Source organism: Marmota marmota, unplaced genomic scaffold, assembly GCF_001458135.2.
Source record: "Marmota marmota marmota unplaced genomic scaffold, marMar, whole genome shotgun sequence".
In the NCBI taxonomy this organism is placed as follows: Eukaryota; Metazoa; Chordata; class Mammalia; order Rodentia; family Sciuridae; genus Marmota; species Marmota marmota.
Genome location: NW_026000075.1, coordinates 10082993 through 10098612, shown reverse-complemented (window position 1 = coordinate 10098612; position 15620 = coordinate 10082993). Strand labels below are relative to the sequence as shown.

Genomic DNA, 15620 nt, shown 5'->3' with positions numbered 1-15620 from the left:
ATGTTACTGCCTTAAATATTCACTGTGCTCTGCCTGTTTGTGCCTTTCTCCTCCCAATAGCTTCCATTTATCTAAATAAATATTTGCTTACTACCCAATCATCTTATAGAACACCCATGACTTGCAAATGAACTTTGGGAAACAATGGTTGTGATTACCATGGACAAATGGCTAGAGTCATTCTAAAGAGAAAGAAGCAATTTGAATTTTGCTGAGAAAGAATCATTCTTTCTTCTAAGGATGGCCTCACTGGTGGAATGTGATTCTAGAGATGCTGATATTCGTGTGGTCACCCCATGCAGAGCTAGCCCTCATGAGAATGAGGTCAACACAGATGGGGGAGGGTATAGATGAAGAGAGAAAAAGAGAAAGTGAGGGTGAGAAAGTGGAGCAGGAGTGGGGGGGGGGGGGGTAGGGAGAAAGAGAGAGGTGGGAGATGTCTGTCTGTATCTTTTGTTTGGGGATTTAGTTAAGCCAGAGCCCAGACTCATCCATAGACCTTTCAGTTACATGAGCCAATACATGTTTGACTAAGCCCCCAGTTGAATTTCTGAATATCTCAAAAGGTCATAGTTAGTCTATGAAAATGAGGATTTATTTGAGCCAGACCCTAAATAATGGCTATCCTGGATGAAGAGGGAAGATTCCTGGAAGGTGATAGCAAAGTAACCAACTATTACCTGCTGTTTTTTTTGCTGGACTTTACTTTCTAGAGCAATTTTAGGTTCACAATAAAGTTGAGCAGAAAGTAGAGAGAGTTCTCGTATATTTCCTGCCCTCAATGACTGTACAACATTTCCCATTGTTGTGGTTTGGATATGAGGTGTTCCCCCAAAGCTCCTGTGTTAATGCAGGCATAATCAGAAGTGAAATGATCAGATTATAAAAGCCGTAATCAGTCCACTCTAGTTCGAATGGATAAACTGGTTGGTGACTGTAGTCATGTGGGATGTGGCTAGAGGAGGTAGGTCACTGGTGGCATGCCCTGGAAGGGTACATCTTCCCTGGGGCCCCTTCCTTACTCTCTCTCTGCTTCCTGGCTGCTATGAGCTGAGCATTTCCCTTCACTGTGCCCTTCTGCCATGTTCTGCCTCACCTTGGGCTCAGAGCAATGGAGTTGACTGACCATGGACTAAATCCATGAACCAAAATAAACTTTCCCTCCTCTAACCTGTTCTTGACAGGTATTCTGATCACAGTGGTGCAAAGCCAACACATCTACTATAAACCTCCTACACTAGAGTGGCATATTTCTTATAACTGATGAACCTATATTGACATATCATTATCACTCAAAGTCTTTAGTTTTCATTAGGGCTCACTAATTAGGGACTATCCATTTCTATGGATTTTGACAGGTATGATGACATGGATCAACCATTATAGTATCATACAGAATAGTTTCACTGCCCTAAATGTCATCTGTGCTCTGCCTATTTATCCATCCCCTTCTATTAATACCTGGTCATCACTGATCTTTTTTACTGTCTCCATAGTTATGCCTTTCCAGAATGTTAGATAATTGAAAATCCATAGTATGTAAGCTTTTCAGATTGTCTTCTTTTACTAACATGCATTTAAATTTCCTCCATGTCTTTTCACGAATTAATAGCTTATTTCTTTTAGCACTGAACAATATTCCATTGTCTGCATGTACCACGGTTTATTTATCCATTTACCTACTGAAGTATATCTTGGTTGCCTTTTGGTAAATATGAATCAGGCTGCTCTAAACATCTGTGTTCAGGTTTTTGCGTGGGCATAAATTTTCAACTCCTTGGGTTATACCAAGCTCGTGAATACTTAATAAGGTGGCAAAAGCATGTTTAGTTTTGTAAGAAACAGATAAACTGTCTTTCTTAGACTTTTTTGACGACTAAAGCAAAATACTATAAACTGGGTAGCTTGCACACAACAGAAATTTGTTTCTCACAGTTCTGGAGGCTAGAAAGTCCAACATCAAGACACTGGATGATTCTGTATCTGGTGGTCTATGGTCTAGTTCATAGATAGTAGATGCTAACTGTGTCCTCACATGGCAGCATGGACTAGCTATCTCTCTCAGGTCATTTTTTTATAAGAGCAATAATTCCGTTTATGAGTGATCTACGCTCATGAATTTTGGGGAGACATAAACATTCAGTCCATCGCACTGTCTTCTAAACTGGCTGTACCATTTTGCAATCCCATCAACAATGAATGAAATTTCCTGTTGTTCCACGTTAGGGTTCCATGTTAATGCTGGAGTGTTCAGAGGTGAAATGATTACATTATGAGAGCTGTAACCTAATGGGTGGGTTAATCCATTTAATGGGTTAATAATTTGAAAAGACTAGTGGGTGTAAATATAAGAAGGTGGGTCAAGACTGGAGGAGGTGGGTCACTGGGGGTACACCTTGGAGATTATATCTCCTGCCCCTTGGGTCCTTCCTCTTTCTTTCTGCTTCCGGGTACCATGTGGTGAGTAGCTTTTCTTCATCATGCTGCCTCACTTTAAACCCAGAGAGTAAGTCAGCTGGCCATGGACTGAGACCCTGAAATCATGAACCAATAGAAACTTGAGATCTAGAGAAGTTTGATTCTTTAGTCCCCAATACATCCTTGTTTCCTGGTATATCCTCTCTTCCTTAGAGTTCTGTCAATTCCTTTGAAGTAGCCATCTCTGATTCATTTCACCACACTCTTAATTTCAGGGGAAGTCTGGAAATCGGATTCTCCTTTCCCTGGTGTGCATGATTCACGTGGAGTGAGCATTTACAGCTGTTGTCTGCATGAGCAGGTAGGTCTATGCTCTGCCAGTTGTTAGATATTTTGAACATCATGTCTAATTGGGAGGAGGATATTTGTCTAGGTTGTCCTTTGAATATATTTTTTTGGTTCTTGGACAATCATCTTAATATATAACTGACTCCTGTATGGCTTCAAGGGTAGTTATACATCTAAACTTTAATCAAATATTGGGAAAATATGGCATTTTATCTAATGTTTAAGCCGGAATAAAGTCATAAATAAACAACCGCTGTGTGGAGCTCAGGAAGGCTTGATTGATCCACTAGTCCTCATTTTCTGCTTATATAAAATGAGAGGGTTGGAATCTTTAGAGCTCTAAATTTCTATGATCTGTTTGGAATAAGGAAAAGTGAAAATGAAAGTACTAGTAAAAAGTAATACACTTCTGTAAAGCATGCCATGTAAATCCCAGAAAATGGGCACACCCTTGAAACTTGGCAAGGAAGACAGTTAATTAAATAACTATTCACCTGCGCACACACACTCAGACACACACACACTGGTGAAAAGCCCTTTGTTTTCAGGTGAAGTAGGTCTGATGAACTCAGCGTGAGACAGTGTTATTGGCATCTTCCCTGGAAAATGAACTTTTAGTAACTGAAACTTTTCAGACCAGGCTGACAATATTTAAGGCGGGTTTTGCCTGCCTATCTAGGCATGCCCAAGCTTATATGTTTATGTATTTGCTTACTCTAGTATACACATATTCTGGAAATTCTTACCAGTGTGGCTAACGTGTATCCATGTTATTTCTTCTTCTTTCCCCCCCCCCTTTCTGACTCTATTTTTAGAGACAGATGAAAATTAAAGAAAGTAGAGAAGAGAGTAAAGAAATAAAGAAATAAAAAGACAATATTCAAGGTAAGGATTTAGTTCTGTGTCTGTGAACAACACCTCTTTAATGTATTTGCTAGAAAATACAAAACATGGCAAGAATATAGTAAATTTTCTTCAGAAAAAAGCAGACATTTCTTCTACTTTTCTTCTTGACATAGAAAAAATATTTACTTATTTATTTTCCCTCAGTGCACTTTTTTCTTTGAAATAATAATTTCTCAGAGAGACCTTTGAGTGTTAAAAATATTAGAACTGAATCCTTTTAATTGTGACATTTTTGTTTTCACAAAGAAGAAGGTGCTATGTCTTGACAGGAAAGGCAAAGCATTAAAAGAATACAATTTTAGTTCCTATTTGCTTGGGTAGAAACAGAAAACAGTTGATCAATACTTCTACTTTTCTCCTACATGTAGCTATCACTGTCTTGCTCAGCCCTGGTGAAGAAGCAGGGCTTTCTGGCACTCAGAGCTCCTGCTACAGGAAGGCAGAGTAGCCTTAACTAACCCATTCTGTCCCATTGTCACAGATGTGGAATCCCTGCAAAAATTTAAATACAGTATATAATATATAATATGTAATACATAATGTAATTATATATTATATAACATGCAATTGTGTAATAGTAAGAAGATAATCATAATAGAGTGATTATACTATAATAATATTAATTAGTGTTAATAAATACAATAATATAGATAAGCTTTAAATTGTGGTTTCCAATTTATTTGACTGCACTTGTGTCAATTCCATTAGAATATCTGCAGAACTAAAAACTTCGGATTTAAGCAGCAGCAGCTACCTAGGGTATTCTGTCCTGAGGATCTAAAACTGAAATAGAAAGGAAATGTCAAGTTCTGTCTGAACAGTGGTCTACTTTATGCTTTGAATTTTTAGGCCTTGCTGCTCTGCTGCTGCAACTTATTTTTAAAATGGACATGTTTCTTTTCTCTTCCTCTCTCCCGCTCCTCCCTGATCTTTCCCCCTCCCTAATCTCAGGGGAAACAGGATTACCTTTCTTCCCCATCCTAGGCAGATTTATCTGTCCTTGAGTACACACTCAAGGAACTAAATAATCCAGACTTTGGGGATGGCACCAGAAAATCTCAGAAATGACTGTCCCCCAAATTTACAAGTGGATTACAACTCTAGACAGAGAACATGTGGAACGAAGTTTTTGAATCACCTCTTTAAAAGCTCCCTGTTCCTGCTGATGGGCAGAATCACAGCCGTTGGGACAGGAGTTCCCTGTGTTTTTCCTTTGTTAATAAAGCAATAAACCTTCTTTTTCCCTTTTCTCAAAACCATATCCTCATTATTGGATTGGCATTGGGGACAAGGACCGAGCTTTGGCAACATGTCCACTAAATATCCCAGAGGATTTCCTTAAACACTGGAGCCTGAGATGGCAGACTCTTCCTAAAGCCCTTACCTTTCCGAGCTTGGAGTGCTCAGCAGAAAGATATACAGGGGTTCAGAAGCCAGAGACTGGTTGCTCCTCTTCCTTTTCCTGCCCAACAAAAGTGAGCATCTGGGTCCATGTGTCTGAGCCACAGTAATGCATATGGTGGTGTGTGCTGTGGAAGGAGCATTCTGGAGCTGGAGTGGAGAAAACTATTTTAACATATCCCTGGAGATGTAAGGATGGTGCTGGCTTTGCTCTGAGCACAGCAAAGACCAAGCAAAAATTGACCTTAAACTTCTAGAAACTGCAGAATTCCACCCAAGCAAAACACTCTATGTGACTTAAGGCAGTGAAGGTTGTTTACAGTTGCAATTTGTGGTGTTTTTCTATCAGTTTCAAAGTCTAACAGAGGTAGGATTTCCTGTTCAAGCTGTTCCAATTCATCAAGAGACTTTAAATGAACTTTTCCCCCATTAGTTTCTTCCTCTTCCTTTTCCAATTTTCCACACCCTCCCAAAGACAATGCAGATAGAAAACACTCTGGGTTTTCCAGATATTTTAGTCCGCTTTTTCACTGCTGTGATTGAAAGACCTGACAAAAATTAATAGAGCAGGAAAAGTTTATTTCGGGCCTCACGGTTTCAGAGATTTTAGTCCATAGTCAGCTGGCTCCATTCCTGGGGGTTCCAAGTAAGGCAGAACATCATGGCAGAAGAGTGTGTCAGAGGGAAGTGGTTCAAGACATCACACTGAAAAGCAGAAATTGAGCTCTGCTCAACAAAGACAAAATATATTCCCCAAAGGCGTGCCCCCCTCCTCCACCACACCCTACATGCCTACAGTTAATCCATTTCAGGGGACTAATTCACTGATAGGGTTAAGGCTCTCATAACCTGATCATTTCAGTCTAAACCTTCTTGCATTGTCTCACACATGAGCTTTTGGGGGACATATATCTAAACCATAACACTAGTAGAAAGAAATCTTACTTTAACAACTAGATAGCAAAATAAATACCAAGATAACCAGGTACAGTGACCCATGCCTGTAATCCCAGTGACTTGCGAGCCTGAGGCAGGAGGAGTTTGAGGCCAGCCTCATAAATTTAGGGAGATCTTGTCTCAAACTCAAAACATAAAAAGGACTATGGACAATACTCAGTGGTAAAGTGTCCCTGGGCTCAATTCCTAGTAGAAGAAATAAAAAAAGATAAACATAAAATGGGCATGTCCTAATTTCAATATTTGGTTTGTTATTGTTTTGCAGTGCTGGAGATGAACCCAGGGTGCTTTGCCACTGAACTATATCCCAAGCCCTTTTTACTTAGAGATAGGTTCTTGGTAAATTGCCAAGGCCAAGGCTGACCTCAAAATTTATGCTCCTCCTTCCTCATTCTCTGGAGTAGCTGGGGTTATAGGCATGTGCTACTGTGCCCAGGACATATTCTTTTTTTTTTTTTTTTAATTTAAACCAGAGTGCTTAACCACTGAGCCACATCCTCACTTGTTTTTAATTTTTTTTTTTATTTTGAGATAGGGTCTCGCTAAGTTACTTAGAGCTTCTTTAAATTGGTGAGACTGGCTTTGAACTTGTGATCCTCTAACCTCTGCCTCCCAACCCTCTGGAATTACAGGCATGCACCACCGCACCTGGCCCAGCACAGAGTCTTAAAATACAGAAGTGTTTTTGCTATCTTGCTGTTCTCTTAGGTAAGAGCCATGTACTCCTCGTCCTCTTCCTTCCTCAGGTGGAAGAGACAGTGTGCCAATTCAGGGGGCAGTGAAGCCATTTGAGTTCACCTGTGCAGGTTTGTTAGAAACTGCTCACTTGAGCGGCCATCAGTGAATTAGTGGAAAGTGAAACTGGCAGAAAATTAGTTTGGAATTTCCCAGAAACTGGGTGGAATACATTACAGATGAATTTTGAACTGAGTCCAAGATGACAGGCTAGCTTATTATCATATGCAACTAATTAACTGAACAGAAGCTATTGAAGCCTACAAAGACAAAAAAAAAATCTTTACATGCATGGAAAGGATATCTTAATGGATTCATTTGTTAATAGATGAGGGGAAAGGACACAAAAATAAAACAGCCAGCTTGAGATAGAGCTCTAAGTTCAGAATTTCTAGCCAGGGGTTTGAGTACTTTGTTTTTATTTATGGTTACTGCTTTTCCTTATTAGTTGCACAGAAGTAAAGGATTTTGTGGTTTGTTTGTTTTTTTCCTTGCCCTGTGATTACTGGGTCCAAATTTTAACCCTGTTGTTTTGGGTTATTATCTGTCCTGTCAGGTGGAGGAGGACACGTGTGTTGGTGAGTTAAGAGGGGCAACGTGAGCAGGAATGAGGTAAATCCAATCATTTTAGGCCTTGTCAGAATAAATCGTATAGGTCTGAAGATCCCCTGGTTCTGTGAGAACGGTAAAAGGTCTCGGCTGAGTGGTTGCCATGGTCTTAGCCCTCCCGGACACAGAAGGACAATAAAGACTTAATTCCAAGAAATAGAAAGTCAAACTAGCAAAGCCACTGAAAGAAAACAACTCAGGCTGATTTTCACAGAATCTGTTAGTTAACTGCCTTTTATGGCTCTTCCAAATATCACGCTCTATGGGACAGAGAACCCTGAGGCATTTTTTTTCCCAATAGAGTTCATACATCAGAAACCTCTCCAAAGTGAGGACAAGCGTGATCACGAAGCTCTCTCTTGCTGGTGTGGTGGGCGTGACTTTTAGAAGGGAGACACCAAAATACTTCACCTGGAAAATGTCATAATATGAGGACTTATATTTAGACCTTAACTTTGCTAATAAATTTCTTTTCTGATTTCTCCTACCCTCTTTTCAACCTCAAAAGTCACAGAGGCATAGAGCAAAAATCACTGCACCATAATATAAAGGAGGTAGCCCTGGGCACAGCACAGTTGCTTCTAAACTCTGGGTCCTTGGACAAGCCATCTCTGCTCCCAGAGCCTCAGACCTCTACTTGCTTTCCTGCTACTTCAAACAGTGGTAGTGAGAGCCAAATTTGATGTATGTGAAGATGTTTCGCCACTTATGTATGCCCTATGTGGACACAAAGCATGATTATTAATATAGCACTTGCCAACTAAAAGAGCCCAGACATCATTTTCTCATTCAAAGGACTGAGGAGTAGAGAGTAAAAGAAATCACAGTGCATTTCTGAATGCACTTTTGAAGTTGTGGGAGGCAAACTGAACTAAAAAGAATAGACTCTGGGAACAGCCAGACATGAATCCAAACACTACCACTTTGCAGATCTCGTATCTGCTCTGTGCTCTATGATGTTATCTGTAAAGGGAAGAATCTCTTTGCAAAATGCCTGATGAAGAGTATGGACACAGTAAATAACTTACACCTCTAAAGTTCTTCACAAAAAAACAGAGATAGAAGACACTCCTTAGCCATAAGGGCCAAAGTTGTAATAGGAGCACATTTCAAGGTAAATACTGAATATAATTATTTTAAAATTAACAAAATCTTTATAATTAACTGCAGCTATGCACTAATTCTTAGTCCAAAGAATGTTGAGGAGTTGATTTGTCATGGAGAGGAGACACTTTCTTGAATAAAACTGTAGGACAGAAAATTGCAATATCATTTTAAATCATGTTACCCTTGTGTAACACTATCAACCATGGATTGTATTAACCAAAACATTTTTTTAAATACTCTTTTTTTGTTGTTTAAAGATGTTGATGGACCTTTATTTTATTCACTTATTTATGTGTGGTGCCCAGAATTGAACCCAGTGCCTTGCACATGCTAGGCATGTGGCTCTGCCACTGAGCCCCAGCCCCAGCCCTTTATCAAAACATTTTAAAAAATTAAAATCAATGTTTTTAATTAGTTTCCTTTGCTATTTAACCAGCCTGTTTTGGAAGCATTTGTGTGTCATGATCCTAACCCATTTTTCTGTTTAATGATTATTTTTCTGATTCCTTATCTATTTATTTTTCTTCAATTTTTACTCAGTCTCTTTGATACAGGTCAGGAAATTGAAGCAGTTCCACAAGATAAATTTTATCCAGTTTCACGAAATTCTGCATATTTTGCAAGAATCCAACTCTGCTATCTATAAGATTGGTGTTTAAAATATCCTGCAGCTTGTAAAAGACAGACTGGAAAAATGTTGTCTTGGGCAGAGATGATCATTCAAGCTAAGCAGGAAGGTTGTTTCAGAGAGGAAAAATTGTGTGAGTATTTGGTTCATTGATAAATAGTTTCAAGTAATGACAAACTTTTCCTCTCTGTATAACCATGGAATATATTTCTTCATGTTTAATCATGGCATAAAGGAATTTGGGTAATAAAAACTGGATATGAAGGAAATCTGATAATTCTCCTTTTTCTTTTTAAATATTTTTTAGTTGTTGATGGACGTTTATTTTATTTATTTGTATAAATCGAACCCAGTGCCTCACACATGCTTGGCAAGCACGTTACCACTGAGCCACAACCCCAATCCCTAATTCTACTTTTTCTAACAGAATTTGTTTCTGAATTTCTTGGCCCAGTTGTAGTGGATTTAGTCTGAATCTCATTTACTCTCACCTAAATGAGGAGCACTTGCTTGTAATTCCCCAGTCCAAGTGAAGGGATATTTACTTTGCCTCTTAAGACCAGTTTCACTAATATGTTCCTCTGTCAAACACCATTCTGTGCTGTTCTTCTTATAAATATGCTGCAAATATATGGAAAATGTGATATTTTTAGTAGTTTAATATTAGACAAAATTGAAAAGTGATGATTCATTAAATCCATTATTTGTATGGGTAAAGAGAATAGTTTATTTCTTGTCATGGTACCTAAATCAAAAGGTAAGATTAAAAGACTGGGTGTCATGGATTGGATGTGGTTTGTCCCCACATGACTCATGTGTTGGAGGCTCGGTCCCCAAGGTGGTGGTGTTGAGGGGTGCTGTGGACCTTAAGAGGTGTTGCCTAGTGGGAGATCCATAGGCCATTGAGGGTGCTGCCCTCGGGAAGGGATTACAATATTTCTCCTGAGATGCCTGGCTTAGTTCTTGAGAGAGGGTTGTTATAAAAGGAGCAAGCCTGGCTCCTTCTTTTCCCTCTGGCTTCCTGTTTTGTGATATGAACTTTTGCTCACTGTACACCCTGTCATGATGCCATCTGCCATTAGACCCTCACCAGAGACCAAACCAAAGAGGCCACCTTGTGTTGGACTTTCAGCCTTCAAAACTGTGAGCTGAATAAAACCTTTCTCTTCTCTTCCCATCCCCCACCCTCTCTCCATACTAGGGATTCCACCCAGGGCCTCATGCATGCCATGCAAGTGTTTGTTCTACCACTGAGCTACACCCCCAGCCCCTTATGTATGTATGTATGTATGTATGTATGTATGTATGTATTGAGACAGGGCCTCACTAAATTGTTCAGGCTGGCCTGGAAATTGCAATCCACTTGCCTTAGTCTCCTGAGTAGTTGGGATCATAGGCATGCACCCCCACACAAGGCTAAATCTCTTTTTAAAAATAAAGTTAGTCTGCCTCAGGTATGTTATTATAGTAATGCAAAAGGACTAATGCACTGGGAAAAGGTATTTGCAATAGATATATCCATTAAAAGACTTGTATCCGGATTTCAATGTAATTTTTTAAAAATGAGCAAGACTTTAACAGGCACTTCACTAAAGAGGGTATCCAAATGACTATTAGACAAATGGAAAGGTGCTTGACATCATTAATCATCAAGGAAATGCAAATTCAAACTTCAATGAGATACCGTCATACCTCTGCCAGATGGCTAAAATCAAAAGGACTGCGGATAGCATTTATTGGTGTAAGTGTGGTACAACTAGAACTCTCAGAAATTGCTGATAAGACTACAAATTGTAAAACCAGTTGGGAAAGCTGCTTGGTAGTATTTAAAGATAAATATATGTATATTCTATTACCCAGTAATTCTTTTTTCCACATTTCAATTGGTGCATTATAGTTGTACATGACAGGATTTGTTGTTACACATTTGTACATGTACAAATACAACAACATAATTTGGCTGATGTCGTACCCCAGACATCCCTGCTCCCTCCCCACCTTCTACCCCCTGGTTCCTCTACTGATGTCCCTTTGAATTTTATGAGATCCCTGCCTCTCTACTTTCTTTTCCTTTTATCTCCCTAGCTTCCACATATGAAAGAAAACATTCAACCCTTGACTTTCTGAGTCTGATTAATTTTGCTTAACATAATGGTTTCTAGTTCTGTTGGTTTTCCTGCACATGACATAATTTCATTTTTCTTTATGGTTAAATAAAACTCAGTTGTATATATCTACCACATTTTCTTTACCCATTCATCCATTGATGAATGGCTGGTTTCATAGTTTGGCTATTTTGAATTGTGTTGCTATGAATATGTATTACCTAGAAATTCTACTCCTGAATATATACCTAACAGAAATATAGTCATTCTCCCTTATCTACGGTTTTGTTTTCCATCATTTGAATCACCCACAGCCAATTGTGGTCTGAAAATATTACTACAGTGTAATGAAGAATTAAGGTATTTTGAGAGACAGAGAGCACATATTCACCTAACTTTATTCCAGGAAATTATAATAAATATTTTTTATTTATTATTATTAATCTCTTATTGTGGATAATTTATAAATTAAATTTTATCATAGGTATATATATAATATATATATATAAACAGTATGTACATAAACATATATAGTATGCATATATGTATACATATATGTATACATATACTATAAGGTTATGAATCTGTAACATACTCTAGGTTTCAGTATATATACATACATTGTAGGGTTCAGTACTGTTGGTGGCTTCAGGCAGCCAGTGGGGAAGGGGTGTCTCAGATCACATCCCCTGTAGAAAATGAGGGGACTACTCTAAGGGCCTTTGTCCACCAAAACAGGTATGAGAATGCCTGGGACTTTATTAATAATAGCACAAAACTTGAAACAATTCAGTAAATAGAATGGATGATAAACTTCATGATAGTCATACAATTGAATACTACAAAGAAGTGAAAATGAACTACTGAGATATCTACCAAAGAAACCAGACATCACAATATATAATGCATGACCTGTGCAATGTTCAAAAGCAGAGAAAACTTCATCAACAGTGGTAGAGAGGAGACCACAGTTATCCTAGGTGGGAGAGATATTGACTGTGAGGTGACACATGTGGACCTTCTGCGGTGTTGAAGATATTCCATGGCTGTACTGTCAAGTCCTGTGAACTTTGTATGCAAATTATATATCAATTATATGTTATATAAATATATAATAAAGTGGAAAAAGCTAGCAGTAAGTGAAAATTCTGTTGCAGAAGAACCTTTAACTTTGAATGTAAATGTTTTTTGTTCTTAATATTGTAGCACATTTAACTAGCTTAAAAATACTATGCTTTAATAAAAAAAATTAAAAAACTGGAAAAACATTTAATAAATTGTTAATAGTAGAATTGTAGGATGCTTTTATTGCCATCTTTATGCTATTCAATATTTTTTCAATTATCTATGAAATTCATAATCAGAAAAACATGTAAATGGCCAGTGAGCCATTAAGTGTGGAGCTTCCTTATTGGTTGACTGCTGTATCTAGTTTATGTTAATTAAGATAAGCTGTGTGGAATGTATAAATACCTCTGTTGTCCTACAATAAACGACTCCCAATCCTGCTGTATCAATCTGCACAAATTGTTCGTCACCCCCCGGTTATTCTGCTGCAGCCGGACTGCGGCAACCATCATCAACTTAGTGCGACCTTGTTTCAAAATTTTTTAAAAATTTGAAAAATGGCTGGGAATATAGTGGTGAAGTGCCTCTGGGTTCAGTCCCCAGTACAAAAAGGGGGTGGGGGTGAGAAATAAATAAAAGTATGTTTCTTTGGGCTAATTCTATTTTGAATAATATACACTGAAAAAGTGTGTCTCTATATTTCTCGTATTAAAACCATCTGCAAGATTGTATTGTTCTTGCTTTATTGGAAAGCACTTTACCTGGTGTTAAGCATTGAGTGCAAGTCTCACTTCTCGAGTTCCCAACCCAGCTCCACCACTTTCTAATCCACAATTTCAGGCAACTGCCTTACCCTCTGTAATTCTCAAGTTTTCTTTAAATTAGGGAAAATAATAGTATCTACATGAAAAGCTCATAAGATATACAGCAATTTTTATCACCATTAACTTGTTTTTGTTAAATGTTTTTATGGGTCTTGCAAAATTGTTTAATGAGAATTTTAATATTTTACATTAAAAAAAATATGTTCTGAACTCTCAAAATTTGAAGAGCATACCTGTAACCAACTCACTTGCCAACTAGGTGAGAAACCAGTAATAATCTATACTATCTAATCACCATAACCACTCCCTGAAGAAAGTAGAGTAGTACTTCTACTTTACATACAGGGACACTGAGGCCCAGAGAGGTGAGTTGAGCCCCAGAAGATGCAGAGAAGGCCAGAGTAGAGCAGAGCAGATGGCTTGGGGTGGTGGACAACACAGTGACCATGGATGCACCAGCGATGGATTTCTTTACTCCTATGTGGCCTCTTTGGCCTCTGCTCCGATCTGTGTGGGTCCATCATCCCACTCAATCTCTGCAGGTCCTTCCATGGACCAAACTCTGCTGTTCCATGACCTTTCCTTTGACAGGCCTGTGCTCACATTGGCCCTCTACTAGAAGCTCAAACCATCTTCTTTGTCCTTCATATAGAATTTCCTCACTTACTCCATGTGGTGCTCTGTTTTACTTTAGCCTCTTTGAATCCTGATAACCTTTTATTTTTCCTCTGAGCACTATAAGGCTCAGTTTTTGCTTTTCAGTTTTTTGGGTATTGACCCTTCCCCCTGCATTACAATTACTTGTCTTAAAACTTCTTAAACTACTCAGTCTAAAAAGTGGGAGATACCTAATGGATGTGCATTAAATGAATGAGTTAATGATGTAGCAGGCAAAAAAGCATACATCTTCAAATATTTTAAAACAACCTTGGAAGCTTGTGACAATATGCAGAAATAGTTGCATTTGCCTGGATATTGTAGCAAATGACTTGCAGATTTTATCTACATTTCACAAATGATTTTTTTTTTTAAGATTTCTAAAAGTAGGATTCTTATTCCATTGTCTTTGGGTCTGATCTCATTAATGGATCATTCATTACTAGAAATGAATTTGTTCTCCCTTGCAAGCACATGCCCTCCTGTAGACCACAGGGATCAGGTGCTCATAGGAAATTTCCTGAATGTCACATAGGTTGAGAGGAAGGTCTGGTGTCCACTGTTGGCAGAGATGCAGCCACTCTCCCATGTGGTTCAGGGTGCTCCTGCCCAGGGCTGCATCATATTCAGATGACTTGTTTCATACTCCTTCATATGATTAAAAGAGACTTGTCAAAAAAGGATATGGCATAGCAGATAACATAAAATATGATTCCAGAACTTGCATGAAGTATGCATTTCAATTTTTTAATGTTCTTACTTAAAAGATGTTTCATATGATTTGAGAAACCTTATGAAGTAGATTTTACCTGTTAAGACGTCTTGAACAAGCTAAAAATGTAAAATTAAATTTGGATTTTGAATCAAAGAAAACTGTTTTTATAAAATAATTCAGGAATGGGGGTGCGAGAAGTGGGGAGATATACCTCGCAAAGGGTATACAAGTTATTTAGCATGAATAAATCTAGAGATCTCATATTTAACAGGAAGGTCATAGGTTAAGAATATTGGGTTGCATATTGGTAATTTGCCAAGAGAGTAGATTTTAGGTGCTCTTACAACAACAACAACAAAAACAAAGTACCTATGGAAAAAGATGAATATGTTAAATTTGCTCACTGTAGTAACCATTTCACTATGTAGATGTCTATTAAAATATTTTACACCTAAAATATATACAATAAAATTAAAGAAATAAATAATTTGAAAAATCATATATTTTTTATTATTATTAAATTGTTATTAATTTAAAAATTATTATTTTTATGCTTAAAATGGTTTTTTTGGCAGTACTGGGGATCGAACCCAGGGCCTTGCACATGTTAAACAAGCACTCTACCATGACACTACATTTGCCAGCCCTTTATATCTTATTTTGAGACAGGGTCTCATTAAGTTACTCAGGCTGGCCTCCAACTTGTAATATTCCTGCCTCAGCCTCTCTAGAAGCTGGAATTAAAGGCATGTGCCACTGTACCAAGCTATGTTTAAATTTGTTTTTAATTTAAAAAGAAGTTTTTTTTTTTTTTTTGCATAATGAGCTACCATTTATTTCCTGAAATTCTTAGTAACACCATGGGAAAATGGGTGTGAAATGTGCCAACAGGGAAATATAATGGGAATTTCCAGACTATTATCAAAGAGGAGTGTGTCAGAGGCTTGGATTTGGACCAGATGTTACTGAAATAATAACCGATGAATCTGAGATATGTGGTGAGAAGGACTGTTCATCAGGACCTCCCCAATGCCCAGAGCTCAGTGGAGCTTGACATCAGAAAAGCCACCTTCTTTCAGGAAGAACATTGTGATGTGATAAAGACAGGACTCTGGAGTTAAATTTACCTGTGTTCAAAGTCC

General features: G+C 38.1%; 1 pseudogene; it reads left to right on the top strand.

Annotated features, from left to right (window-relative positions):
• The window catches only part of LOC107149555, a 38881-nt pseudogene extending 29495 nt beyond the window's left edge, over positions 1-9386 (top strand).
• The last annotated feature ends 6234 nt before the right edge of the window (positions 9387-15620 follow it).